Raw genomic sequence first — 27,911 nt, 5'->3', positions numbered from 1 at the left:
ATGAGTAAGGCTATATCTAGTTTTAAGAAGAAACCCTCAGTGAATCCTGCTCTGCATGAGGGATTATTATTATTCATTCATGAGTATTTCAAAGCTCAGACAATTAGCAATAACCCTTTACATGGTTCAGATGCTACTAAAGACATGGGTAGCTCTAGTTTTTCTTTTGATTCTGATGACATCCAGAGTATTATCTCAGATGGGGAGGAGAACACTTCCTCAAGTAATAGAGTTAAAGGAAAGGATACGAAGTCATCCTGTGCCATAATCCCTCGAAGGAAGAGTCCTAGAGGACATGGGCAAAAAATTTCTGGTCAAGATGATAAGGATTATAATGAGGAAAAGGAGGACATGGTTTCTAATGAAGAGGGAAAGGGGGAAAAAGTTATCAAATCAAAAGATCTTGAAAGAAAGAAAGAAATAGAAGAGGGAAATAGGTACGAATGAAGAGAGGTTTTTTAGCTAGGGGCCAGATGTTTTGACTATTCCACTTTCCCTTGTTCATCCTTAATTTCAACCCTAGGAGTAGGAAAACTAGGATATTGGGGGTGAGGGTGGTGAAGTGGTAGTGAAGGAAAGGCAAAAAGCTTGTAAGAACTTCAAAGTTAGAACTGTGAAAATGGGTATTATAAGAGAGATTATGAACCCCCAGATTTTGGTAGATAATCAAGACCAACCCCAATTTAAAGACCTTATCAATTATACAATTGTGGCAATAACTAATAATGCAAGGGAGATAGGTATGAATTTATTAAATAATTCTTGTAATAGCATGATCAATAACTTCAGATCAATCAAGTGGCTCTATCACAAGTTTGAGGAGTTTAGGGAGAAAATTGGACATATGGAGAGAAATAAGAAAGAGCTAGGTCAGGATTATCAAAAGGACTAGGAGGATAGATTTAGCTTGGCTAAGCAGAGAATTCAAAACCTAGAAAACTACAACCATAACCTAGAAAATCAAATTATTTCCATTCTCAACTCAATCAATAAAACATTATGTCCCTAACTAGTGTGTTAAAATCTAAAGATATGCTAGATGTGGATGATGGCAAGGACAGAGAAAGAACCAAAACTGATGAGGATGTGGCAACTGATATTACTTTCACTAGTATGGATCAGGTTGCATAGAAGACCCATGAGCAGATGGCAAAGGAGACTAATGAATCCTATGAAGCTGCTTAGACTATGTAGGAGCTCGAGCAGAAGATAGAAGAGTAATTTTCTTTCTCTATCTTTTTTTGATCAATGATTGTTGTTTTTTGTTCAACTTTTTCTTGTTCTAACTTTCTGACTAGATGTTTTACTAGTCTTTTCGTTGGCCTTTGTTTTTGGCTAGGCTTTTTGCTTATTATCAATTGTGAGACCTATCTTTTTTGGCTGGGCTTTAATTACTTATTATTAGCCATAGTTATGTAATTATTTTTGGGTTTTAGGGTCCCTATAAAATCAGACAAGTTCTTAATTAAGTTATAGCAGCTCATGAGAATATTCACTCTTTGCCCTATTCTAATAATTAGGGGTTTATTATGAAAGTTGACAATGCAAAAGCCTATGATAGAGTTGAATGGGCCTTCTGTGCTAAAATTTTACAAGCCTGTGGTTTTGATCATAAGGTTGTTGGAGCTATTTATTAGTTGATTTCAACTTCATCCATAGCTATCTTGGTCAATGGAAGTTCTTCTCATTTTTTTAGTCCTTCTAGAGGTCTAAGATAGGGAGACCCCTTATCCCCCATACTCTTTGTTATTATGGCTGATTGTCTGGGGATATATATAGGGGATTTGATTTTAAAAGGGGTAATTAAAGCTTTGTAGACTTCTTTTCAACTCCTTAGTTGTTCTCATGGTCAATTTGTAGATGACACCATTTTCATGGGTAAATCTAAAGTTAATGAAGCTAGAAATCTCAAACAAGCCCTTAATTTGTACTCTTTTGCCTTGGGTCAATTGGTAAATTGGAATAAAAGTGTTGTGTTTTTTATTAATACCCTAATCCTGAGATAGAAAAAAATTTCCAAAATAATAGGGTGCTCAATAGGATCTTTTCCCTCTATTTATTTGGCTCTTCCTCTAGGTCAAAAAGTTCCTGCTTCCTTCTATGAAGATCTCATAAAGAAATTTAATAAGAAGTTGGTGGGTTGGAAAGGAAATCTTTTGAGTCAAGTAGGTAAAATTAATCTTCTTAAAACTTATCTTCAAAGTATCTCTACTTATGCTTTGAGTCTTTTTAAAATTCCAGTGAAATTTTCAGATATTATTAATAAAATTCAAAGGAATTTTTTATGGACTGGTACTGAGGAAAAGAACAGAATGGCTCTAATTTCTTGGGATCAACTCTGTAAGCCTATCAGAGATGGTGGATTGGGAATCAGGTCTATAAGAAGTATGAACAAAACTCTTCTACCAAAACAAGGCTAGAGAACTTATCATGATGATAAGGAATAGAGTTCTATATGGAAACATAAATACCTTTTTAATGTTAATTCTTTAGCTGATTTCCTTTCATCTCCTAATTTTTTTTCTCCATTTGCTATATGGAGAGCTATTTAGGGAAGAAAGAACATTCTAGGTAAGGGTTGTTCATGGAAAATTGGAAATGGGCAAAAAGTGAGATTTTGGGAAGATGTTTGGTTACTAGATCATCCTCTAATTAAGGAATTTCAAGACACTACTCAAGTAGATAGATGTAAGAAAATGTATGGTACATTAGTGGGATATTATTGGCATGACAATACTTGGGTAAACTTGATTGATGTTGACCAAGTTTTTAAAAATATATAGTTAAGTTTGAATACTTTTTCTCTATATCCTAACCATGAGGATGAGATGATTTGGAATGTTGATCCTAGTGGTCAGTTCAAAATATCTTCTTTTTTTACTTCTAAGGAGAAAGGTATTAAACCTTTATGGTCTCAAGCTTGGATAAAGGGTCTCATACCTAAAATTAAAATCTTCCATTGGATATTGCTTCTAAACAAAATCCTCACTCAGGATAACCTACAAAAAAGAGGTATTAATGTAGTAAATACATGTACTTTATGTAAAGATGGATTTGAAGATAGAAATCACTTATTCTTGAATTGTTCTTATAGTCCAAAAGTGTGGAATATTGTTCTCATCTACTAGAGTATAACTTGGGTTCATCAAAATAATGTTGAACTTTGTTTTAAAAGTTGGAGGTGTCCTTCTAAAGATCCTGATGTTGATTTTCTATGGAAAATTACTCTTCCCCATCTCTGGTGGGGTATCTAGAAAGAAAGAAATAACAAAATCTTTAGAAGCAAAGAATTGCCAGGATGGGTGCTTGGACAAAATATTGTTAGAGTAGTAAAGGAAAATTTCAATTCTCAAAGGAAAAGTGAACATACTTTTCAAATTGATACTCGCATACAACCACAAGGTTCTAACTTGAAAAAAGGTAACCTGAGATTGACCACCAGATGGAAGGCTCCTCCTATTCGATGGATCAAAGGAAACTTTGATGGTGCTACTAAGGGTAATCTAGGCAGAGCAATGTGTGGAGGGGTCTTAAGAGATCATATAGGCAATATAATTGATTTCATTGCAATACCTATAGGTAATTCAAACAGCCACATAGTAGAGGCTACTATGAGGTTAGTAGCTAAAACTAGTTGTCCTCACCTTTGGTTGGAAGGTGACTCATTAAATTTTATAAATATGCTTAATAATAAAAATTCTATCACTTGGTCAACTGAGGAAAGTGTTATGGAGATTAAAACTTTAATTAATAAATTTGAAAAAAAGATTATATCCCACACTTACCGCGAAGGAAATGGGGTGGCTGACTAGGTTGCTAACTATGCGGTCCAAATGGGATATAAGATGACATAGATTGGTGACCTAAGGAAAATTGTGGATCTCAAAGCCCTCATTAATTATTATGCTACTCATGTGATGGTGGGAAACATTTTCTAAGATTAGCAATTTAATGATTTTTGGAAGTGGGCCTATAGATGTTAGTGGTCCTTCCCCGAGGAAGTACATTTATGTGATTGCAATCCTGCCAATGCACGTTCTAGTCATAAAGTGGGTTTTATTTGTTTCAATGAATAAATTGTATATTCTTAACTCTTTTTCTTTTTTCCTTCTATTGAATTTGGTTTGGTATATTATTTTTAGTTCTCCAGAAATGGGAAGAGAGCCACGAAAATAGGAACCCCAAAATTGCAAGGCATGGAAGGCCAAAGAGGATGTATTGAAGATTCTGCAAAAGGGGAAGGTGACTAATTTCTTGGAGCATCTTCATGGGTTTAAACCTCATGTTACCATGACCTTCTTCAAAAATTGGATAGAGCATAGAGTTTCTCTACATGACGTGACTATGCAATTGATAGAGAAATTCATAGCAAAGATAATGGGCTTACTAATGGAAGGCATTAAGTTCAGCAAAAAAATGAGCATTTAAAATGTTTCTTTCAAGAAATTTCCCAAAATGGAATTAGATGAGAAAAACGTAGAGAAAAAAGGGGACTTCTATGAACTGGACTAGATAAAGACCATATGGAAAGATATGTTCTCATGTACTCATGAGTATTTTATCCTAGATGGTAGAAATAAACAAGTGTATAAGTTTCACCTTCTCTTCCTTAATCATTTTAGGCATAAGGATATACTTTCTTTTCCTTTTTATTTGAGATTCTCTCTTTTCCAAAGTTTGCAAGCTCATAGGAAAAAATAATTGCGTCCTATTTTGCATGAAGGGTTGATTCTTCTTATAGAGGGTCACTGTAAAAATATGGCCATTGTGTCTTCTCCCTTGTTAGAAAAAAAGAAGGGTTCTGCCACTGAAACCTACTCTAGGAAGAGTAAGGGTGATGATACTTTTAAGGGTAACAGGAGGAGTCTAAAATATCCAACCCATCAATCTCCTCAACATAATGTGGAAGAGGCCACTAAATCTAAGAACTCAAAAAATAAGGAGGAGAAAAATTTGGAGGAAGAGGAAAACACGAATGAGGGAGATTTTAGTTCCAATTTGGAAGGCTACTTGGATAGCAAGGGAAAAAGATAGAAGGAGGATGAGGAATAGAATAGTGAGGAAAATATAGAGACAAGTAATGTTGGTGATGAGGGATACCGGAGTGACCATTCCAAGGAAGTAAGGGATGATAAAGAGGAGATATAGTAGGCTAAGGACAACCTTATAAATATGAGGGAGGAGGAATGTACTGAAAAAGTTGTTTCTCCCACTAGAGAAGATGTGGAGAAGGATAAGAATGACTCACCTCAAAGGGATACTATGCTCTCATTTTTGCACATTGCGAAACTAAAAGATGATACCATGTTGCAAGTTGACTCATGGATGTATAACAAGTTAATGAGTCTCAAAAGGAAAAAGAAAAATGTGTAGAAAAATCTAGAAAATGTGTAGCAAAATTAGGATATGGACCGAGTTAAGCGCAATCAAATGGAAGTCCAGGTGGGAAACATACTAGAAAAACTCAAGGACTATGAACAAAACCTTTGGTTTCTTATCAAGGAAAGTGGTAATAAAATGGAATAGGTTACCTCCAATATCTGTGCTACTACTGCAAGTCTAGGAAAGCATACCAATGAAGAAATTATGTTGCCAGGAGGTTGTAGTAAGAGAACTAGGAATAGTTTTAGGAATAGGGTTGTGGAGGCTACTAGTGGATCGTTTGTTGATTCCATTCAAGGTACTATGAAGATTGGTAAAGAGGTGGTCAAAATCATCAAAGAGCTGCAATAGTAGCATTCACTAGTTTTTGGTCTCTAGTTTTTGTTCTTGTCCTGGTTTTACTTACTAGTCCTGATAAATGATTTCTATTTTTGGTAGTTTTATCTAGTTTTTATTAGTTGTTTAAACTAGGTTCTAGGTCCTTTTAAAACTTGGGTTCAATTTTTGGACATTTTTTGTGGTTTTAGGTCCCTATAAAACTTGATTTTGATACTATTTAAATGGTAGGTTTGAGGTCCTTGTAAAACTTGGTTTTGCTTCATGTTAAATCTTTTCTATTTTTGTTAAAGGTTTTCAAAACCTGTTCAAAAGCTATTTTTACCATAATCTAAAACATATCAAATGTCAAAATAACTCCCTTGATCAACATGATATGATTTTGAGAACAAATATTGGCACATCCATGTATCTATTGTAACTACTACATAAATCAACTATGAAATATAATACAAATGATACAAAAGAAGTATCTAGGTCTTCATCGCTTCTTATATGTATCTAAGCAAGCATTTGTTGGTACTATATGTTTATGCAAGTAGTACAAAATTTATACTTCAAACAATAGTGTTTTGTGGGCATGAAACATGACTGTGCAATTTAATATGCACTTGCTTCTATACTCCTTGTGAATGAGATAAGAAACATTACCAAAAAAACTTGTAAGCTAAAACATTCTTCAAAATATATCTGAGTAGCAATCAGAAAGAAAAAGACATAGAATTTTCCCCTATTTAGTATTTAGTATTCTTGAATTTCTTACTTAATTTAGATATATATACTAGAGACCAACATGTAATGGAAATTATATACATTATGAAAAATCAAAGACTATAAACCAAAGTTTGCATTGATTAATTGCAATAAAACCACAAGAAAAGACTATTTTTGTTTGAATATTTGAACATTTCTCCCTTCATTGTCCCACTTTTAAGAGCACAAATATGATGTGCACATCTAATTGAAATTTCTTAGTTCAATTTTCCCTTATACAAAGAATTTCCATTAGTTTCAACATCTACATTATGAATGCATGAGATATTGACAATTCATAAAAGAGACTGGAATGTACTACTATATTTCTTTAAAATAAAGTAAGAATAAAAATGTAGTCTAAAAATATATCATAGAGGATAGATGTATGATCAAGGTGCATATTTATAACAATAAAAAGCCTATTGTATACCTATATTTTGATCATAAGAAAGAATGACATTTTCATCACAAGCATCAGATCCTTTTGCTATTATAATGGGTGAAACTTTAGAGGCAAACTATTTTAAGTCCTCCATTGCTCATTTACACATTTAATGCCTCTCATAGCTATAGCTAAGCATAAATAGAATAATTGATCTCATAAACAAAAATCTAAACTCATAGATTTCCTTATTTGTTTATTTCATAGATACTAACAATGTGTGAGCAATAAAGTATCTATGTGAGATGAGCATTTTTGTGATCTAAAGAAAGATACATTGGCAACAACTAAGAAGATTTTCAATTGCTTCTATTCACTTCATAGCAGCACCAGACTGTCTTATTTTGATATATAAATAATCAAGAAAACCATAAGAAAATCTCTCTTTAAGTATAGCTGAATATGGTTTTCTATTAAATTGTAGCTTCTATAAACTATAAAGCTCTAATCTCTACTGTATTGCCAATGACAAATATTTACCCAATAAATACAAATTGTTTAGATCTTCGAAATGTCCAAACCCCTTTCTAATTTATTATATAGAATTTGGTTGGAAGTCAAAGAAAAACTTATTCTACCAAGAGAATGAAAGAATTAATCCAATAGATATTTAAAAATCTCATCAAAAATTTACAAAAAATGTTGAAAATCCATTATCATATATATAAAGGAGCTAGAACTTGAGGAGAAGAACAATCAACATGGAAGTCAAAGAATTGCATAAAAAGCCACCAGTTCATCACTATAATAAATGACATATCTTAATTTGAAATAGATAAAGAAACTTTTTGAAATGATCTTTAATGATATCTAATGACTATCAAATTAGAAACTTACCTAGTATTTTTATGAGAATTCTAAGGATAGGTGTGTAAGAAGCAACACATGAATGCTCCATAGGGAAGAAATCATTAGAGAAGAAACATTTATAGAAACATGTTTTTATCTATTTTATCTTTGTTAGTAAACATATTTGTCACTCTTAAATAATTTGTAAAGTAGATTTTGTTCGCCTTATGAAAATTGACAACAATGTCAACAATTGGAGAAACTGTACTCCCTCATATACTGGTAGTATTTCTATTTTTGTGTACTTTTTAACTAAAAGAAGAAAATGATATAACATGAAACTAAAATAAGGTATGAATATGAACCCCAATAATATGACTACTAACTGAAAGATGAAAATTTACAAAGGGGTTTTGAGAATAGAAATATAATGATGGCTTAAGAAGTATAACAAATTCTAACATATGAAGTGATCAACCATATGAATACATCCAAATCAAGATAGGATGGAATAAACATGTCACTTTACATAAAGTTAAATGATCCACATGATTGCATACAATTATCACTAGTATAACATCATGATTATATTTCAAAAGGACATTTTAGAGACTTTAAATATTTATGTTAATGCAATCAATGTTTGATTGTCCCCTTAATAAATAAATGCTCAATGTGTCATTGTAGAACAAATATTTTCACCTACTTAATCAAATGTGAATGTGAACATTTCAAAACAATCAAGAACTTAGTAAACATTAAATAATAATAATTATTCTCCATTTTTCTTACAAACATCATCTATGATTGCTGTTTATCCAAATATTAAAAAACTACTCAAAAAATTATACTACATTATCTAATAAAATGTCCAAACAAAATTTCATAAGAGAGATTATAGAAAAACTCTTTTTAAAGAGTAAATGTTTATGTGCTTGCTAATATTTATGAATTGTACACCTAATTTATAAATTATGTCCACTAGTATGATTTCAAAACTTCAATTTTGAAATATTATTTTTTTTACACCTGTGCACATCTTCACATGAATTTAATTTTGATTGAATGAAAATAATACCCCTTTTTGCACTTCTATATGAATATTTCATGGAGTTTATGCCTTTTTAGAAGAAATATTACATCAAATTTGTATCCTCTAATAGTAGAATTTTGAACATTTTGTTGCAAACTTCTTTGAATTTTTTATACGATCATGTTATATCTTATTCAATAAAGAAATATTTCATATTTATAAGTATAAATGATTTCATAATGATTCACTTTTTCTTATAATTGAAATAAGAAATGTGTATAGACCTGCAAGGATAAAAAAGAACTATAATCTTCATATACAAGATAAAGGAAACAACATAGAGAAAAACTAAATTTAACTTCTTATTCATAAAAGCTATTTTTTGTTGACACGTAATGAAAAAATTTTGTTGTTCAAGAATGATGAGACAAAATGCTCTATAACCAACATAAAAAATATCCTAATCGATGACTATTCTATTCATTCATTATCATTCTCACTTGCACAACTAAAAAAGATAAATTATAATTCTCTTCACCACCCCAAAAGTTCATCTTTATACATTATGTTATGGATTACAAAGAGAAGATATATCAGATTTGTACATCCTTGGATATCCTTATTTCTAAGTTTAGTACACAATTAAATCTCAAAATTTATGTTATTTTGATATTAGAAACACTATTTTAGGCATTTTAATTTCATCATTTTCATAGAAAATGTATGTGTGCATGATTAACATACATTCAAACTAGTTGCCTATTCTAGTATTCCAACAAAATTTGGAAATACAATACATAAGAGGATCTCTTACCTTTGAAATGATTGAAATGATGACAATGTGGTTTTCAAAGTCAATTTGCAAGTTAGAAGAAAATATAAGATTCACGATACCTACAAATTTTTCAAATTTGGTCTTATAAATGAGCTAAGGAAAATTCTTTAGATTTCTACACAAAATGATAAAATAAAATAATAAAGTATCTATTAAATAAAAAAGGGTTAAAAAGATATTATGACTAGGTCTCACCACTAGACAATAAATAAATTTATTTGAATTATTTAGTAATTTCTACGACATTAGGCTCACTAATCTTTTTCCAGTCTTTTTCGTCTTTTATTTTTTTTAGTAGTTATCTATAGGTTATTTAGGCCATTTACTCTTATGGGTGTTATTAACAGATTTCTTTCTTTCATTCATAAATCGAGAGTCTTTCACAATTCTATGAATACATTATGTCAACTAAATTTGATCTCTATTGAATTCTAATATTTTTAAAAATTTAGAATTTTTTTTTATTTTTGTTTATAAAGAAGAAAAGTAGTTAGGTTTAGTCTTGTTTAATTTTTGTACTACAATATTTTGTGTAAAAATGGGTGGTCTCATAATCATGGAGCACATAAAACAATATGAGAAGCTCAAAGTTGGCATCATTTATGATAGATTGTTTTAGTTACAATTGGAAGAAAGAATTCGGAGGGAGGTGGATATCTTAATCATCAAGGACCTGATAAAGGTTTCCATTCATAGAGACTTGTTCTTCTATTTGGGATCTAGCAAACCTCTTTTTCATAGAGATTCATAATTATAAAATAATTTGTATAGTAACTTCCAAGCAGTTATAAGAAAACTACTAAGATGTTTTACATCGAACATGCACTATACATCATATATATAAATTTTTATGCAAATTATTACAATTTTAAAACTAATTACCCTACTATCATTTCCCTCTACCACACAATTCGTTCTTCACTCCACCAAAGGCAAGAACTCTAGAACTCCAGCTGCTCATGCAACACTTCTTTCATTCTATTCTTCCTCTCAACTTGAAATAATCCCCTGTTTTCACATTTGCTAGCATTTCTATTCCAACTACCATTTTTGTTATGCATGGCATCTTCCACCTCTTCTCACCCTTGCCCATTTTCTCTAATTGAACTTTCCCAAGGGTTGAGACCAGTAGAAGAATCTCCAAAAGAGTATGATGTGTTCATCAACCATAGAGGTCCTGACGTTAAAGAAACTCTGGCTCTCCAACTTCACAAGACCCTTTTGAAGGAAAGAGTGCAATCCTTTCTTGATTTCGAAGAGAAGTAAATTGGTTGTTCGTTTCCTTTTACAATTACGATTGCCATCCGATGTGTTGTAGTTCACATCGCTATCTCCCCCCAAAAAATGTAGAGTCAGCCTTGTGTTTGGAGGAGCTTCTCCTGATGATAGCAACAGAGGCCATGATCATTCCTGTGTTTTATGGCAATGTGCAGCCTTTGGATGTCCACCATTTTGGGAAAGGGAAGTATGCAGATGCATTTAAGATCCATAAAGACAAGGGGAGGTATGAAGAAGAGAAGCTAATGGCCTAGGAAGAAGCCCTGGGAAAAGTTTCATATATTGTTGGCTATTTATTGTTGAGAAACATGTGTGTCAACCTTGCAATCTTTTCTTGGAAAATTCCAGAATTAGTTTGTGGGAGTTTTCCACTTGTTTATGCATTGGAAAGTGGTTAGTGAGTTGTTAAATGAGTCTTGTTCTTAGTAGAATATAGGTAGGCTATTTTTAGAGCATTGATGACTCATTTTGTGACTTTTATGGGGGTCTAGACTAAGAGACAAAATTGTGGACGGGATTACTATTTTTAATCTAGTTGTTGTCAAAAATGGGTAACATGTGGCATGGTAGTTTTTCTCATGGTTTTGTAAAACCATAAGTGGTTTCCAGGTTGTAAAATCACTATAAAAGGAGGGCTTGGGAAGGTGTTTGTGTAATTGAGTTTAGTTTGCAAGACTGGTGCTAGAAGGAGTCTCTCCAAGTTTGAGTTGTGGTGATGCGCTCCTATAAGAACTTGCATTGCAAATTTATTGTAATCATCTTGGTTTGATAATACATTGTGCGAGTTTTGGAGGGTGGGGTTTTTCTCCCGGAAGGGTTTCCCCATGGTAATCATTGTTTTGTGTGTTCTTTGTTATTTTGATTATGTTATTATGCATTTCTTGAGATCTTTGCAATAGTTACTTTAATTTGCATAATCTTCCTCTCAGATATTAGTCTAGGAAGTGATTTCGTACACCTTTGCTTCCTTACAAGTGGTATCAGAGCCTAGCCAATTTTGGTTCTATTTTTTGGGTACAGGGTTTTTTGACCTAATCAAGGTTTGAGTGGGAGCTTGTGTAGAGAATTTCATTTCTATGTTGTAGGATTGAAAAGATGGTAAGCACGTCAGGGAGAATTGATGTTGAAAATTTTTCTAGCACAAACTTTGAGATGTGGAAGCTGAAGATGGAAGATCTATTGATTGATCAGGATCTATGGGATGTGATTGATGAGAACAAGTTGAGGCCCACAGATCTGACATTAGCTACAAAATATGATGTGAATGATAGAAAAGCTAAAGGTCCCATTAGATTGTGTCTTGTAGACTCAATTCTGATTAATGTCCATGAAGAACCTACCATGAAGAAGCTTTGGAAAAAGCTTTGTGAGATCTATCAAGAAAAATCACTTGTGAATAAAATTTTCTTGAGGAAGAAGTTGTATTCCTTGAGAATGGAAGAAGGTGGACAAATTTCTAAGCATCTGGAAAGGTTTAATATTTTTGTGACTCAGCTTACCTTAGTAGGGGTGCCAATGGATGAAGAAGAAAGGTGTCAAATATTGTTATGTTCATTGCCAGACTCATGGGATAGTCTTGTGATGGCTATAGGGAGCACTTCAGTTGTCTTGAAGATGGAGGATGTTGTTGGTTCTCTACTTTCTGAGGAGATGAGAAGGAAGGTCTCTCTGACTGCCAAAGAGGCTTTGAGTGTTCACGGAAGACCAAAAGAAAGAGGCAAGAATGAAAAGCAGCATGGCCATTCTAAGTTCAAAAATAGGGGGAGATCAAAATCCCCTTGTAAGTCCAAGGCAATCTGCTAGAATTGCGGCAAACCTAGACACTTTCGAAAGGACTGCAAAGAGGAGAAGAAAAAGAAGAAGAAGAAGAAGCAAGATTCTGATTCTGAGTTCGAGAAGGAAGACAGAGATGCTTTCATTGCAGCCTTGGCCACTCATGTAGGTGAAAATGCATGGTTAATAGATTCAGGTGCATCTTTCCACATGACTCCTAATAGGAACTAGTTTAGTAAGTATGAAAATCTTGATGGTGGTAAGGTGTATTTGGGTGATAATTCAATACTTGATATTTTTGGTTGTAGAAGTATTCGTGTGAAATTTTTTGATGGTAGAATTAGAAGATTTGATGGTGTCTTGCATATCCCTGGATTAGCAAGGAATTTGTTATCTGTTTGTAAGTTAATAGATGCGGGTGTGCATGTACATTTTTCTAAAGTAGGTGTAAAAATGGTGAGAGGCACTATGCTAATAGCAAGAGGAAGTAGATTGGGTACATTGTACCAACTTGATGCACGCATAGTCTAGTGCAATAGTACTTCTGATAAGATTTTGGAAAAGACTACTCAGTTGGAGAAGGAGAGAGTTTCTCTTTCAACAGATGGTAATGGTTTTTGGGTACCCAAGGGTGCTCTGTCTACCGAATCAAAGTTTCCTATAGAGAAGACTATGTTATGGCACCAGAGACTCAGCCACATAGGTAAGAAGGGTCTATGGACCTTGAAAAATAAGAACCTTTTTGATGAGTTGTATGACTGCAATCTTGAGTTTGATTTTTGTGAGCATTGTATCTATGTTTAAAAAACCGCATTCAGTTTTGCTCGAGTTCTCATAAGTCTTCATGTATTTTGGATCTAATTCATTCAGATGTATTTGGTCCAGTTGATGTTCCTTCTATTGATAGATCAGTTTATTATGTTGCTTTCATTGATGATTTTAGTAGGAGAACATGGGTTTATTTCCTTAGGAGTAAAGCTGAAGTTTTTAGTCGTTTCAAAGAATTTAAAGCAATGGTTGAATTGCAGACTGGAAAGAAAATAAAATGCTTGAGAACTGATAATGGTGGTGAATTTTGCTCCAATATTTTTGACACATTTTGTAAAGATTGTGGTATTAAAAGAGAGAAGACAACTCTGTATTCTCCATAGCATAATGGAGTTGCAAAAAGAATGAACATGACCTTGATGGAGAAGGCTAGGAGTATGCTGAGTGGTGCTAGACTAGAACAAAAGTTCTGGGCTGAAGCTGTAGCCACTGCCTGCTACCTGATAAATAGGTCTCCTACATTAGCTCTTGTTGATAAGATGCCAATGGAAGTGTGGTCAGGCCACAAGCCTTCACTTAGACATTTGAGAGTGTTTGGTTGTGAGGCATATGCTCATGTGCCAAAGTAGAAGTGAACAAAATTGGACAACAAAGCTGTCAAATGTATCTTCATCAGATATAGTTATGGTGTGAAATGATACAAGCTTTGGGATCCTGTTGCACAAAAGGTATTTTATTCCAGAAGTGTTATTTTTAGAGAAACTAAGCCTTCTTCTGTTACAGTGCAACCAGAACAAATTAAAGAAAAGAAAGATGTGATTCAACTTCCTGCTACACCTGAGAAAGTTGAATCAAGGCCCTTAGAAAGACAAGATGTTGAAGAGAGCTCTATGAGTTCTGAATCATTAGAGGAAGAGGGAGAATCTAATCATGAACCTAAACCTCCTGAACCTAAACCAAATCTTGTTTGAAGATCTACTAGTCAAAGGAAACCACCTAAAAGGTATGGGTATTCTCCTGATGATTGGAGGTGCATATTTGCATTGAATGCTAACATTGATGAACCGAGATCTGTAGAAGAGGCTCTTGGTATGAATGATTCAGAGTCTTGGAAAATAGCCATGGATGAAGAAATGGCAGCTCTTAAGAGGAATCAAACATCGAAACTTGTACGATTTCCTGAAGGATGGAAGCCTGTTGGTTGTAAATGGGTGTTCAAAAAGAAGATAGGTTCAAATGGAAGCATTGAGAAGTATAAAGCACGTTTGGTTGCAAAAGGTTAATCTCAAGTTGAGGGAGTAGATTATGGTGAGATTTTTTCTCCAGTAGCCAAAATGACATCCATTAGATTTTTTTTTTCTATTGTAGCAGCTTATGATCTAGAAATCAAGCAAATGGATGTGAAAACTACTTTCCTTCATGGAGATTTGGAGGAAGAAATTTACATGTCATAGCTAGAGCACTATGTGGTGAAAGCTAAAAGTCATTTGGTCTGTAAATTGAAGAAATCCTTGTATGGTTTAAAACAGAGTCCTAGGATATGGTACCAAAATTTTGATACATATGTGTTGAGTTTGGGATTTGTGCGATCTAAATCTGATCATTGTATATATTTCAAATTTGATGGTGATGGTTTTCTGGTTATTTCCTTGTATGTCGATGACATGTTGTTTATTAGCAAAGGAAAAGGTTTGATTACAGAGTTAAAATCTCAACTCTCAATAAAGTTTGAAATGAAAGATCTTGGTGCAGCTAGCCACATTTTGGGAATGGAGATTATAAGAGATAGACTAAACAAAAAGCCTTGGCTAGGCCAAAGTAAGTATGTTGGTACTATTTTGAAAAGATTCAATATGCAAGATTCAAGACCATTGAGTGTTCCGGTTACTATGGAAACAAAGCTTTCTAGCTCACAGTGTCCTACATCCCCATTGGAGATGGAAGAGATGAGTCGAGTACCATATCAGAGTGCTATTCAAAGTTTGATGTATGCTATAGTTTGTACAAGACCAGACATTGCCCAAGCAGTGGGAGTACTTTCCTGTTATATGTCTAATCCAAGAAGAGCACATTGGGATGCAGTAAAAAGACTTTTCAGATACTTGCGGGGTACCTCAGAGTACTCAATATGTTTTCATGGAATAGGAAGTGAGCATTCCTTGGATATTCGAGGCTATGTGGATTTAGACTGGGCTGGTGATGTTGATAGAAGAAGATCTAGTAGTGCGTATGTGTTTACATTATTTGGTGGTGCAATAAGTTGGATGAGTAAGCGACAGGCTGTGGTCACTTTGTCCACTATTGAGGCAGAGTATATGGAAGCTACTCATGCCTGCAAAGAATCCATCTGGCTAAAGAGATCGTGTTTAGATATAGAGTTCAAATAGGGTGCAGTGACAATTTATAGTGATAGCTAGAGTGCAATTTTCCTAGCGAAGAACCCGACTTTTCATGCGAGGACCAAGCACATTGATGTACAATATCATTTTGTGAGAGATATGGTCGAGGATGGAAAGATAAAGCTGGAAAAGGTAGAGACTTTGGCGAATGTTGCTAATGCATTAACTAAGCCCGTGAGCACAGAGAAATTCAGATGGTGTTCAGATTCTATGGGCCTCTCGGCCCCTAGCAATTAAGTCTATGATATTTCAAATCCCCTTAACTTTGTAGGGTGTTCGACAAGTGGGAGAATGTTGAGAAACATGTGTCTCAACCTTGCAATCTTTTCTTGGAAAATTCCAGAATTAGTTTGTGGGAGTTTTCCACTTGTTTATGCATTGGAAAGTGGTTAGTGAGTTGTTAAATGAGTCTTTTCCTTAGTAGAATATAGGTAGGCTATTTTTAGAGCCTTGATGACTCATTTTGTGACTTTTATGGGGGTCTAGACTAAGAGACAAAATTGTGGACGGGATTACTATTTTAAACCTAGTTGTTGTCAAAAATGGGTAACATGTGGCATGGCAGTTTTGCTCATGGTTTTGTAAAACCATAAGTGGTTTCTAGGTTGTAAAATCACTATAAAAGGAGGGCTTGGGGAGGTGTTTTTGTAATTGAGTTTAGTTTGCAAGACTGGTGCAAGAAGGAGTCTCTCGAAGTTTGAGTTGTGGTGATGTGCTACTGTAAGAACTTACATTGCAAGTGTATTGTAATCATCTTGGTGTGATAATACATTGTGTGAGTTTTGGAGGGTGGGGTTTTTCTCCTGAAAGGGTTTCCCCACGGTAATCACTGTGTTGTGTGTTCTTTGTTATTTTGATTATGTTATTATGCATTTCTTAAGATCTTTGCAATAGTTACTTTGATTTACATAATCGTCCTCTCAAAGATTAGCGTAGGAAGCGATTCTGCGCACCTTTTCTTCCTTAAATTTATCGAACAACTACAAGCAAAACTACTTCTGAAGTTCTATGCGCTTTTAAACCATTTCTTTTTACTTTGCAGAAAAATTATTGATTTTAGTCAACATAGATGTCTTCCTTATGAAATCTTGTTTTCCCTTATTATTTTAGCAATAGAAAATTATGTGAAATGATAGTGACAAAAGTGAAGAACGTGTTACGGAGGAAACAACCCGAATATGTTGCAGAACATCCCATGGGACTTAAGGAATTGTTATCAATTGGAAGCTTTTCCTGTTATGGATTTCTATTCACTATAAATTGAAAACTATGAATTTATACCATGGATCACAACTATTTTCTTTGCATGCCTTCAAGACACCACATCCGAGTAATGAATACAGGGAAGTTGCTAAGGCCTTCATAGATGCATGTGGAGGCTTACCCTTGTATCTTCAAGTTCTAGGAAAACATATTAGTGGTAGAAATGTTGATGAATGTTGGCAGGATTTGAATAAATATAAGACCTTACTGCATGGAGATATAAAGAATAGTCTCAAAATAAGCCTGGAGAGATTGGATCTAGAGGAAGAAAACATGTTCATGGATATGGCATGTTTTTTTTTTGATAAGTCGAAGATCGTGGTCATTAGAGTATGGGAGGGATCCAGATGGAAAGCTCAGAGTGCATTGAGTGTTGGAATTTAATGCGGTGGTTGTCTTGCCCTTGGATCCAAATGCCCACCTACCACCCCTGACAGATTGCAAAACAGCCAGAAAAATTAATACGGGTAGGTGAGTTTTCAAATTTGGAAAAGATGGAAAAATTTTGTGTGGTAGAAAACAAAAAGGAATGTCTTAGATTCATTCGACTAGAGAGAGAGAGAAGTTAGAGGAAGAGCTCAGAAGTTGTAGAGTAGAGAAAGAAGCAAAAAGTTGATTAGCAGATTAGTCATTACAGAGACAAAAGGAATTGTTGTCGTGCTTGTAGTTGCACATGTTTCTTCTTGTCATTCTGTAAGTTTGTAGTTTATTGGTTTCAACCTGAGAAGTAGTGATTGCTCCAATCACCATTGTATGTAGCCATTAGAGTTGCAAGTTTAAAGTTTATTGAAGTTCAAAGTTTTACCATTTTAGGGTTGATTTAGGGTTTTCTAGTTGAAGTTGAATGCTCCCAAATTTTGTAATAGTTTAAATCTCAGTTGAATAGAAAAGAAAGCAAGCATACTTGAATCTATTGTTCTTCCTCTTCTATTTATTACATTTGAGAAATTTTTTTGAAAGGTTAAAGCTTGGCTCTCTAGTTTTAATGGTGAAAGCATTCACGTTAGAATTTTTTTCTAAGTTATAAACTTTCTCTGTTGGAGCCGAGCTTACTCAGCATCCATTGTAGCCAAACATTTTTTCTTTGAGTGCCAAGCTAACTTGACACCTACTATATTCTTCTTCAAGTGTCAAGCATCTTGTCACTCGACACCTTCAAGTGTCGAGAAATCTTTGACTCAGCACCTTCAAGTGCCAAGCAAAACTGGCACTCGACACCTTCATGTGCTGAGCAGTTTTTAGTGCCGAGTAAAAAATTTAGGTTTAGAGATGTGAGTTTTAAGTTTAATTTATATTTTTCACACAGTATCAGAACTTTGAGGCCCCATATCAACAGTGAGTTAGGGCATTTGTTTTCTTGGGATATTTAACATGGCAGTAGATACAAGAAAGAAATGGCAGCAACCACAACCATTCAATGGGAAAAACTATGATATGTGGGAAAAGAAGATAAAGACCATAATGGTTGCAAATAATTTATGGGAGTCTATGGTTAATAGATTTAATGATGTCACTGATCCAACTCAGTATGCTGCCCTTAAAGATGTACAAAAGACTTATTTGAAAGAGTCAAGGAGGAAAGATGCAAAGGCATTAAGTCTTATTGAGGCAGCAATGATAGAGACGGTTTTTTCAAAGATTGCAGGAGAAAATTATGCAAAGGAAGCATGGGATATCCTTGAGAGGAACTTCAAGGGGACTGATAAAATCCGCACAGTAAAGCTACATAATATAAGGAGGGAGTTTGAGAACCTTCAGATGAAGGAGAATGAATCAGTTGCAGACTTCAGTTCAAGGACCTCCAATGTGATTAACCAACTGAAGTCAAACGGAGAAGACTATCAAGAGCAGAGGATAGTGGAAAAGATATTGAGGAGTTTACCTCATAAATATGACAATTTGGTCATGACCATAAAAGAGGCAAAAGACCTCATTTTTTTGACAATGGATGAGTTGATGGGTACTCTTCAAACCCATAAGCATAGGATAAACATATCTACATCTTCTTCTTCCCAAGAGAAAGAATTCAAGGCTTAGTCAAATCCAAGAGGAAGGGGGGGAGGAAGAAATGGCTTAGGTAGAAACTCCAGAGGCAAAGGTCGAGGTAATGGAGGACAAAAAAATGTTGCAGTAGAAAACCCAAGAAGAGAAGATGGAGCAAGTAGCTCACAAAATACTTCAAAGAATACTACTACTATCATAAATATGAGCATTATGCAAGTGAATGCTGTAAGAAGCAAAATGATTAGTCAGGACAAGCAAATGTGGCTGATGTGAATATGAGAAGTGGAAATAATGCCACTGCTTTCATCATGTGTAATTTTGGTGAAGAAGGAAGCCTGGAGGTTTGGTACCTCAACAGTGGATGTAGCAACCACATGAGTGATAATGAAACTTTGTTTTCATTCATTGACAAGAGTTTCAAATCTGAGATTAAAATGGGTAACAATGGAACCCTACCAGTTATGGGCAAAGGATCTATTATGGTCCGCACCAAGAAGGGTGAGAAGAAAGAAATACAAAATGTGTATTTTGCTCCTGGTATGAAGCACAATTTGATGAGCATTGGTCAGCTCATTCAAAATGGATACAAAGTGCTGATGGAGAATGAAACATGTGTCATTCATGAAAAGGATGGGAGCAAGAACTTACTTGCAGCAGTTCAAATGACAAAGAATAGAATGTTTTCCTTGAAGATAGAGACATGTTTCTCATCTCAAGTTGGTGTTGCACCTCCTAGACAATCAACTCTAAGGAGTGTGATTGAAGACCCCTCATGGCTATGGCACCTTAGGTATGGTCATCTTGGCTATGCTGGTTTAAATTTATTATCAAATAAAAGAATGGTAGAAAGTTTTCCACACATAGGAAATTCATGTGACAAGTGTGAGGCTTGTATTTTGGGTAAGCAACATAGGCTTCCCTTTAATTGTGGAAATTCTAGGAGGGCTAGATATCCATTAGAGTTAGTGCATACTAACCTAGTCAGTCCTATGCAAGTTACTTCTATTAGGGGGAGTATTTATTTCATAACATTTATTGATGATTTTAGTCATAGGACATGGGTTTATTTCTTAAAGAATAAATTTGAAGCATTTGATAAATTTGTAGAATTTAAAGCCCAGGCTGAAAGAGAATGTGGACACTATATCAAGATCCTAAGGTCAGATAGATGAGGAGAGTATAGCTCCAATTCTTTTGTAATTTTTTGCAAGAAATATGGCATAAAGAAAGAACTCATAGCCAACTATACGCCACAGCAAAATGGAGTGGCTGAAAGAAAGAATATGACCATTGTTGAAATGGCAAGGAGCATGATGAAAGAGAAAGGTCTCCCAACTGAATTTTGGGGAGAAGCTATGGCAATAGTAGTTTACCTAATTAATAGGTTTCCTACAAAAGCAATCCATGAGAGAATTCCAATGGAAGCATGGTCACGAGAAAGATGGATAGTTGAACACCTAAGGGTGTTTGGATGTGTTGCATATGCACATGTGCCTAAAGAGAAAAGGCAGAAATTGGATGAAAAAGCTGTGAAGTGCATCTTCATAGGGTACAACTCAGAATCAAAGGCATACAGATTGTATGACCCATTGAACAACAAGATGACTCTTTCAAAAGATGTGAAATTTTTTGAAAATCAGTCTTGGTATGGACCGATTGATGAGTCACCAAGAACTTCTAGTAAAGTGCCAATTATGAGTGAAGAGGATGCTAATGAACAGCAAGAAGAAGGAGTAGATAGAAGAAAATGCAAGAAGCCTCAGTCATTGCCGAGCTCCTCTAGACATGACCAAGTGTTAGTGCCGAGTAATAGTGAAGATCGAGTTGGTCGGCAAAGTAGTACCAGTGAAGATTTTGATCCCACACTCTCCTCCCTGTTACCAAGAAAGACCACGAGGGTATGTGCTGGATCATGGTATGCCAAAAAGTGGTGATCTAAAAAATCTGTAGTTCTAAAATATTTCAAACCATTTCAAAATCTATTTTAACTTTTTTCCCACCCACCCTAATACTAAATGAAAAAAATTAATATATTTATAAGGTCTACCATATGTTTTGATACTAAATCTATATGGTCAACTTTAAAGACATCCTAAAAATGTGCTTTTTGCCTATTTTTATGTGATTTTTACTTCAAACATGTAGCTAACAACTTCTTTTTCACCAAAATTTGATGAAATGAAAAAGGTTTCTTAAGAATATTCTTATCTTTCCATAAATGTAAGGTTTGTCAAATTATGAGTTTAGTAAATAATTATTACTTATTTTTCTAATGGAGTTACGTATAAAGTGTTGACTGACACACTACTTGAAAAACAACTATAACTTTCAAATGGTACAAAAAATTTTAAATCTAAATGATGCATCACATGCTATGTTTCTTCTACTATAAGAAAAACAAATGAAAATTCAAATTTCACAAAGTTTTGAATTAGTTAAGGTGGTTAGACACTAGAGTTTTTTTATTCCAAAAATGCTAAAGTCAAAAATTAATTAATTATTATTTATTGAAAATAAAAATATCCAAAAATATTTGCCACATCTAGGTATGAGTTTACTACTTATATCTAGAATATTATTAAAAAATATTATCATTTGATTTTGATTAAGGTGGTCAGACATACGTCTACTTCTTGTTTTTGTTCTAAATTTCTTATAATATTGCATTAAAATTCAAAAATTTGACCAATCAATTTTTATTTTTTTGAGATAAGTCCAAGTAGTTTAGAATCTAGATTCAATTTTCTAGAGATTCTATTCTCTCAACTTTTTTATATAAAGTTAATAACAACTAGAAAATTGCATGTCAAGTTGACATAACCCTGATTTTCTAATTTTTTATTGCCACTTAAGAGCATAGTTTGGTGGAACATGATCCTGCACATACCCAAGAGTCTTAGGGAGATATACCAAGATGAAAGGTATGAAGATTATGATGAGAGTGTTAATTTTGCATTATTTTCTCATAGTGATCCAATGTATTTTGAAGAAGCTATTAACGAGAAGAAATAGTGTAAGGCCATGGATGAGGAAATAGATGCTATAGAAAGGAATGAGACATGGGAGCTAACCGATTTTCCTGCCAAAAAACAAGTGATTGGAGTGAAATGGTTCTACAAGACCAAATGCAATGTTGAAGGCAAGATTGATAAGCATAAGGAAATGCTGGTAATCAAGGGCTACAAACAATAGTATGGAAGAGACTATGATGAGACATATGCCCTTGTTGCAATAATGGAAACTGTGTGTGCTGTCATAGCAATTGCAACTTAGCACAAATAGAAGGTATACCAAATGGATGTGAAGTTTGCCTTCCTAAATGGTGTATTGAAAGAAGAAGTATATGTGGAGCAGCCACCTAGTTATGAAGTTGTAGATGAAGAGAACAAAGTATATAAATTGAAGAGAGCTCTTTATAGGCTCAAGCAAGCTCCAAGGGCATCGTACAATAGGATTGACTCATATTTAATGAGGAATGGTTTTAGCAAAAGCAACGGTGAGCCTACTCTCTACATTAAGGCATCATATAGAAATATGTTAGCTTTTGTCTTGTATGTAGATGATTTAATTTTTACTGGTAATGACAAGACTCTAATTGGTGAGTTCAAAGAGATCATGAAAAATGAATTTGAGATGACAAACCTAGGTCTCTTGAAATACATTCTAGGCATAGAAGTAAAATAAATGCATGATGACATCTTCATCTCTCAAGAAAAATATGCAGGGCAGATCTTGGAGAGATTTAAAATGTAGAACAGTAAGCTAGGCCCCACACCAACAACAATAGGACTGAAATTGAGCAAGGAAGAAATTAGCAAGAGAGTGGATCCAACATTATACAAGAGTATGGTTGGAAGTTTAATGTATTTGACTGCAACTCAGCCAAATCTAATGCATGCAGTAAGTTTCATTTCCAGATTTATGGAAACACCAAAAGATTCCCATTAGCAAGTGAGAAAAAGGATACTAAGGTATGTGAAAGGTACCAAGGGATTTGGGATTTTGTATACTGCATCAAATGAATTCATGTTGGTAGGTTATACTAATAATGATTGGGCTAGAAGTTTAGATGATAGGAAGAGCACTTCTGGATACATGTTTCATATGGGATCAGGTGCAATTTCATGGGCATCCAAGAAGCAACCTATTTTTGCTCAATTTACAGCCAAGGTTGAATACATAGTAGCAAATGCAGCAGCATGTCAGGCTATTTGGTTAAAGAGAATCTTAATAGATTTGAATGAAAGGCAAAGGAATGGAACCACAATTTATTGTGACAACATCTCATCAATTGCATTGTCTAAGACTCCAGTCTTCTATGGTAGAAGAAGGCATATTGAGATCAGATATCACTTCATTAGAGAGTTGGTGGAGAATGGGGATATCAAGATGAATTTTTGTAAGTCTGAGCAACAACTAGCAAACATTTTCAAAAAGCCATTAGGCATTGGAACTTTTGTACACCTAAGAGAGTGTCTTGGTGTAGTTGATGTGGATCAGTAGTGATCCTTGTTTTGTTTGGCCTGAGACAAAGGGGAAGTGTTGGAATTTAATGCGGTAGTTGTCTTGCCCTTGGAGCCAAATGCCCACCTACCACCCTTGACAGATTGTAGAATAGCTAGAAAAATAAATATAGGTAGGTGAGTTTTCAAATTTGGAAAAGACGAGAAAATTTTGTGTGGTAGAACACAAAAAGGAATGTCTCAGATTCATTCGACCAAATAGAGAGAAGTTAGAGGAAGAGCTCAGAAGTTGCAGAGTAGAGAAGGAAGGAAAAAGTTGATTAGCAGATCAGTTGTTACAGAGACAGAAGGAATCGTTGTCGTGCTTGCAGTTGCACATGCTTCTTCCTGTTGTTCTGTAAATTTGTAGTTTATTGGTTTCAACCTGAGAAGCAATGATTGCTCTAGGCACCATTGTATGTAGCCATTAGAGCTGCAAGTTTAAAGTTTATTGAAGTTCGAAGTTTTACCATTTTAGGGTTGATTTAGAGTTTTTTGGTTGAAGCTGAATGCTCCCAGATTTTGTAATAGTTTAAATCTTAGTTGAATAGAAAAGCAAGTAGGCATACTTGAATTTATTGTTCTTCCTATTCTATTCATTGCATTTGAGAAATTTGTTTGAAAGGTTAAAGCTTGGCTCTCTAGGTTTAATGGTGAAAGCATTCACGTTAGAATTTTTTTCTAAGTTATAAACTTTCTCAGTTGGAGCTAAGTTTACTTGGCATCCATTGTTGCCGAGCATTTTTTTTTTGAGTGCCAAGCTAACTTGACACCTACTGCATTCTTCTTCAAGTGATGAGCATCCTATCACTCGACACCTTCAAGTGTCGAGCAAAACTGGTACTCAGTACCTTCATGTGCTGAGCAAAAGTTTTAGGTTTAGAGTTGTGAGTTTTAAGTTTAATTTATATTTCTCACATTGAGAAAACTAAAAGAAAAAAGGCTTGTAGAAGAAACTGAATATAGGTGGAATTATATGGAGCCTGTATTAAGAATGCATGACCTTCTGCATGACTTGGGAAGAGAAAAAGAAAAAGACTTGCAATTTCCTTGTAGCCTGTGGAATCCCAATCATCTTAGACATTTGGTTGGTTCTTTAATACTTGTTCCAATATCTTTGGCACATTGAATCATTCCTTTTCTTAATGCACGACAATTTTGACCATGATTTTTAAATGCAACAATCAATGGTTTAAAAAAAATACTTGACAGTAGTGCCAGTGCTAATTTTAGGTGTTTCCATTCTATGGAAGACAAATCCATGGATGCTAAAATTACATTTTTTTGGCAAATTCGGATGGCTGGATTTCAGATTCGGTTTCTTTGCTATGGCTTGAACTTGACTTCAATCGGCAACAATTGGAATGCATTCCTTCGTGGATTCCTCTAAAAAGGTTGGAGTTTTTGAAAATAATGAAAGGAGATCTCAAAAGGTTGTGGCAGAATGATGAACAGGTGTGTCATCTTCATTCAAAAATGATTTTTCCATTATGTAATGACAACCTTTACTCCTATTGAATGTTTGAGACAAATTTATTTTGGATTTCACGTACCTTCCTGTCTAAAAAGCCTATAGCTTTCTCAAACCATTTTTGTAGAGGGACCAGATTTGTTTGGTAAGTCAAGTTTTTAAGAAAATATATCAGTAAGTGTAGATGACATGACAGTTGAAGGGTGGTCCTTTTTAGAATCCCTTATACTTATCCCTCTATGTTTGGTTTTGGGGCCTTCCAAATTAAGTGTAGAACTGGTGTCAGGTAGAAGTGGAGAGCCAACTACTTTCAAGTCTTTATCTTCATGCATATATAATTTCTCTAATAAGTTCGGATTAAGAGGAATATTGGATTTGAATAACAGGGGATAGTCCCTCACCGTTCGATGTCCCATGAGTAGCCTTCAAAAGCTAGAGATTGTTGGCCAGCATCTTGTAACCAAGGTCCTGGTTAGCAGATATCATTATCCCAATATCAAATCTCTTGTGCTTAAATCAATGGTGGTCTTGATTGAGCTAGACTTCAAAATGGTAACAAGCCTCAACAATCTTGAGTTGACAAACTGTGAAAACTTGAAAACTGTGTCAAGAATATCCGGTCTTTCAAATATTGTAACCTTGAACATCAATAGATGTTTAGAGCTTGAAAAATTGTTGTTTCTTACCCATCACACAATGCTACAGATGGTACAAATTGGCAGATGTGATAAGCTGAATCCTCTTGAGTTGCATACATGTGAAAATTTGACGTCTGTAGTCCTTACTTCCATGGAAAATCTGGTTACTGTGGATTTAGACAGGGTGCCTGCATTGAATACTCTTCAGCTAAATGATTGTCATAGTTGTACGAGTGTGTCAGGTATTTCTAAGCTTGCAAATATTGTAACTCTAAACATCAATAAATGTTCAAAACTCAAAGTATTGCCATGTCTTGCTCGATTGAGCTGCCTGCAGAAGCTTACATTTTGTAGATGTGAGAAGCTGAATTTCCTCGAGTTCTCTGAGTGCAAAAATTTTAAAACAGTTGAAATATGTTTTCTTCCAAAGCTTGTAGCATTCAGCGTTTGTCACTGTCCTAAGCTTGAAGGCTTGCAAAATCTTGCAGGTTTGAATTTCCTCTAGAGAATTACCACTGATGGATGTGGGAAGCTAAAAATTCTTCAGTTGTGTCTTTTAAACAACTTGAAGAGCGTAAAGGGTATTGTTGATCTGACCGAGCTTGAAATAACTAAATGTCCAGAGCTTCAAGAGTTGTCAAACCTTGCATCTCTTGAAAAACTTACCATTAAGTTGCAGGACACGGTAGACATTGAAGAGTTGCCTGCATCGAAAAAATTGCAACTTCTACAGTGCAGCAATGCAGTTACAAGGAATTTTACTCACAGGTTATAGGTATTCAATTCTCACATTATATATGTCATATTGAAAGATTTCCTCGTTTTTTTCTAATGTGTTATGTGTTAGAAATAGTCAACAGTCATGCTGTTATAACCAAACAGCAAGTATACCACACATTTCCTATTAAATTGGTAACAAGATAGGAATGTTCTCCATGAAACTAGGTCATACAACATTATCCTAAGAAGATATAAATGTCCTCCTTGATACTAGGTCATACAACCTTATCACCTTATCCTCTAGAATCATCTTCTCATCTCATGGGCTCTCTATATATAGAGGCCATTGCATAGTCTTGTAGCAATCAGTTTGATGAATAAAATTTGCTTCTCTCTTAAGTGTTTATTTCTATTTTTTCCATTGCCAAGTATTTGTGCTTATTTCAGATCTTAGTAAATCTGAGATCTCTTATTTTTATGTATCTTAAGCTTTATCTTTTCCTTTAAGCTTAAAATAACATTGAATTCATTACTTGAACTGATTTATCGTGGAACTTAGAAGACCTGCAATTTTTTCACTCGGTTAAAAACATTTCACTACTCGTTAAGCTGAGACATACATTTTCATTCTCATATTAGAGGGTGCCTCCAGATTTTATGGTTGTAATTGGGAGCGGAGTTGATGGAGCTGAATCAACTCTATGACCATATTTACTTTCTGAATACATTGACAAGGATACAATCATTCAAATCAATGTCCAGGAATATGATTTAGAATTCAAGCTAAAATCACAAGTAGAACAGGGTTTGTTGGCTGGAATCATTGTATGCACTGTTGTCGTTGTTAATGGTGCTGCTGCACCAGAGTTTCTATAGATAGGACCTTGCCTCGTTCCATACCAGCACTTGGGAAAAGGAGAATGGATTGTTATAACTGCAATCAATGACCAAGAACTCATGAGACGATATCTAGATGATTTTAAGAGTTTCCATCTAAAGACTTTGTTAAACCATTCTGCACTAGAAAATGTCTGCATGGATACTATGAAGAGAGGTGAAGAATCAAAAACCTTGCCCCTCTGTGAAAACTATCATGGATCGCCTACTAAAGAAATAGGTACATACACATGCTCTGGTAACAATCTTGCTGGAGTGGATTCTACTTAAATGGCCTCTAGTCACAAAATGCATTTTGGTCCTTGCTTATTATGTACAAAGAGGTAAAGCAAAGCATTTGTTTGATTTTTAGTAGAGAAGCAATGCTAAAATAGTATTGGTGTTAGATTGAATTTATATGACTTTTTTTAACTTGATCTTTCTAAGGAAGAGAAGATGGCATGTTAATCCTCCATCCCCACATTATTTTACATTGATAACAAGGGCATATTCAAGTTATATAGTTTTGGATCAGCACTATTCTTATGAAGGTTTGCATGCTTGACAAATGCCTCAACGATTACATGAAAGAAGTCTTTCTACATATGTTTGCATTTTCACAGTATTCACAAACTTCAGAATTTGA

General features: G+C 34.5%; 1 pseudogene; it reads left to right on the top strand.

Annotated features, from left to right (window-relative positions):
- Positions 1-27,506, top strand: LOC149570917 (uncharacterized; annotated as a pseudogene).
- Positions 27,507-27,911: the final 405 nt, after the last annotated feature.

The sequence above is a fragment of the Cupressus sempervirens genome, chromosome 2 (assembly GCF_028749045.1).
Source record: "Cupressus sempervirens isolate cs-2001-9-10 chromosome 2, ASM2874904v1, whole genome shotgun sequence".
In the NCBI taxonomy this organism is placed as follows: Eukaryota; Viridiplantae; Streptophyta; class Pinopsida; order Cupressales; family Cupressaceae; genus Cupressus; species Cupressus sempervirens.
The sequence above is the reverse complement of the archived record's forward strand: the minus strand, read 5'-3'. Positions and strand labels throughout refer to the sequence as shown.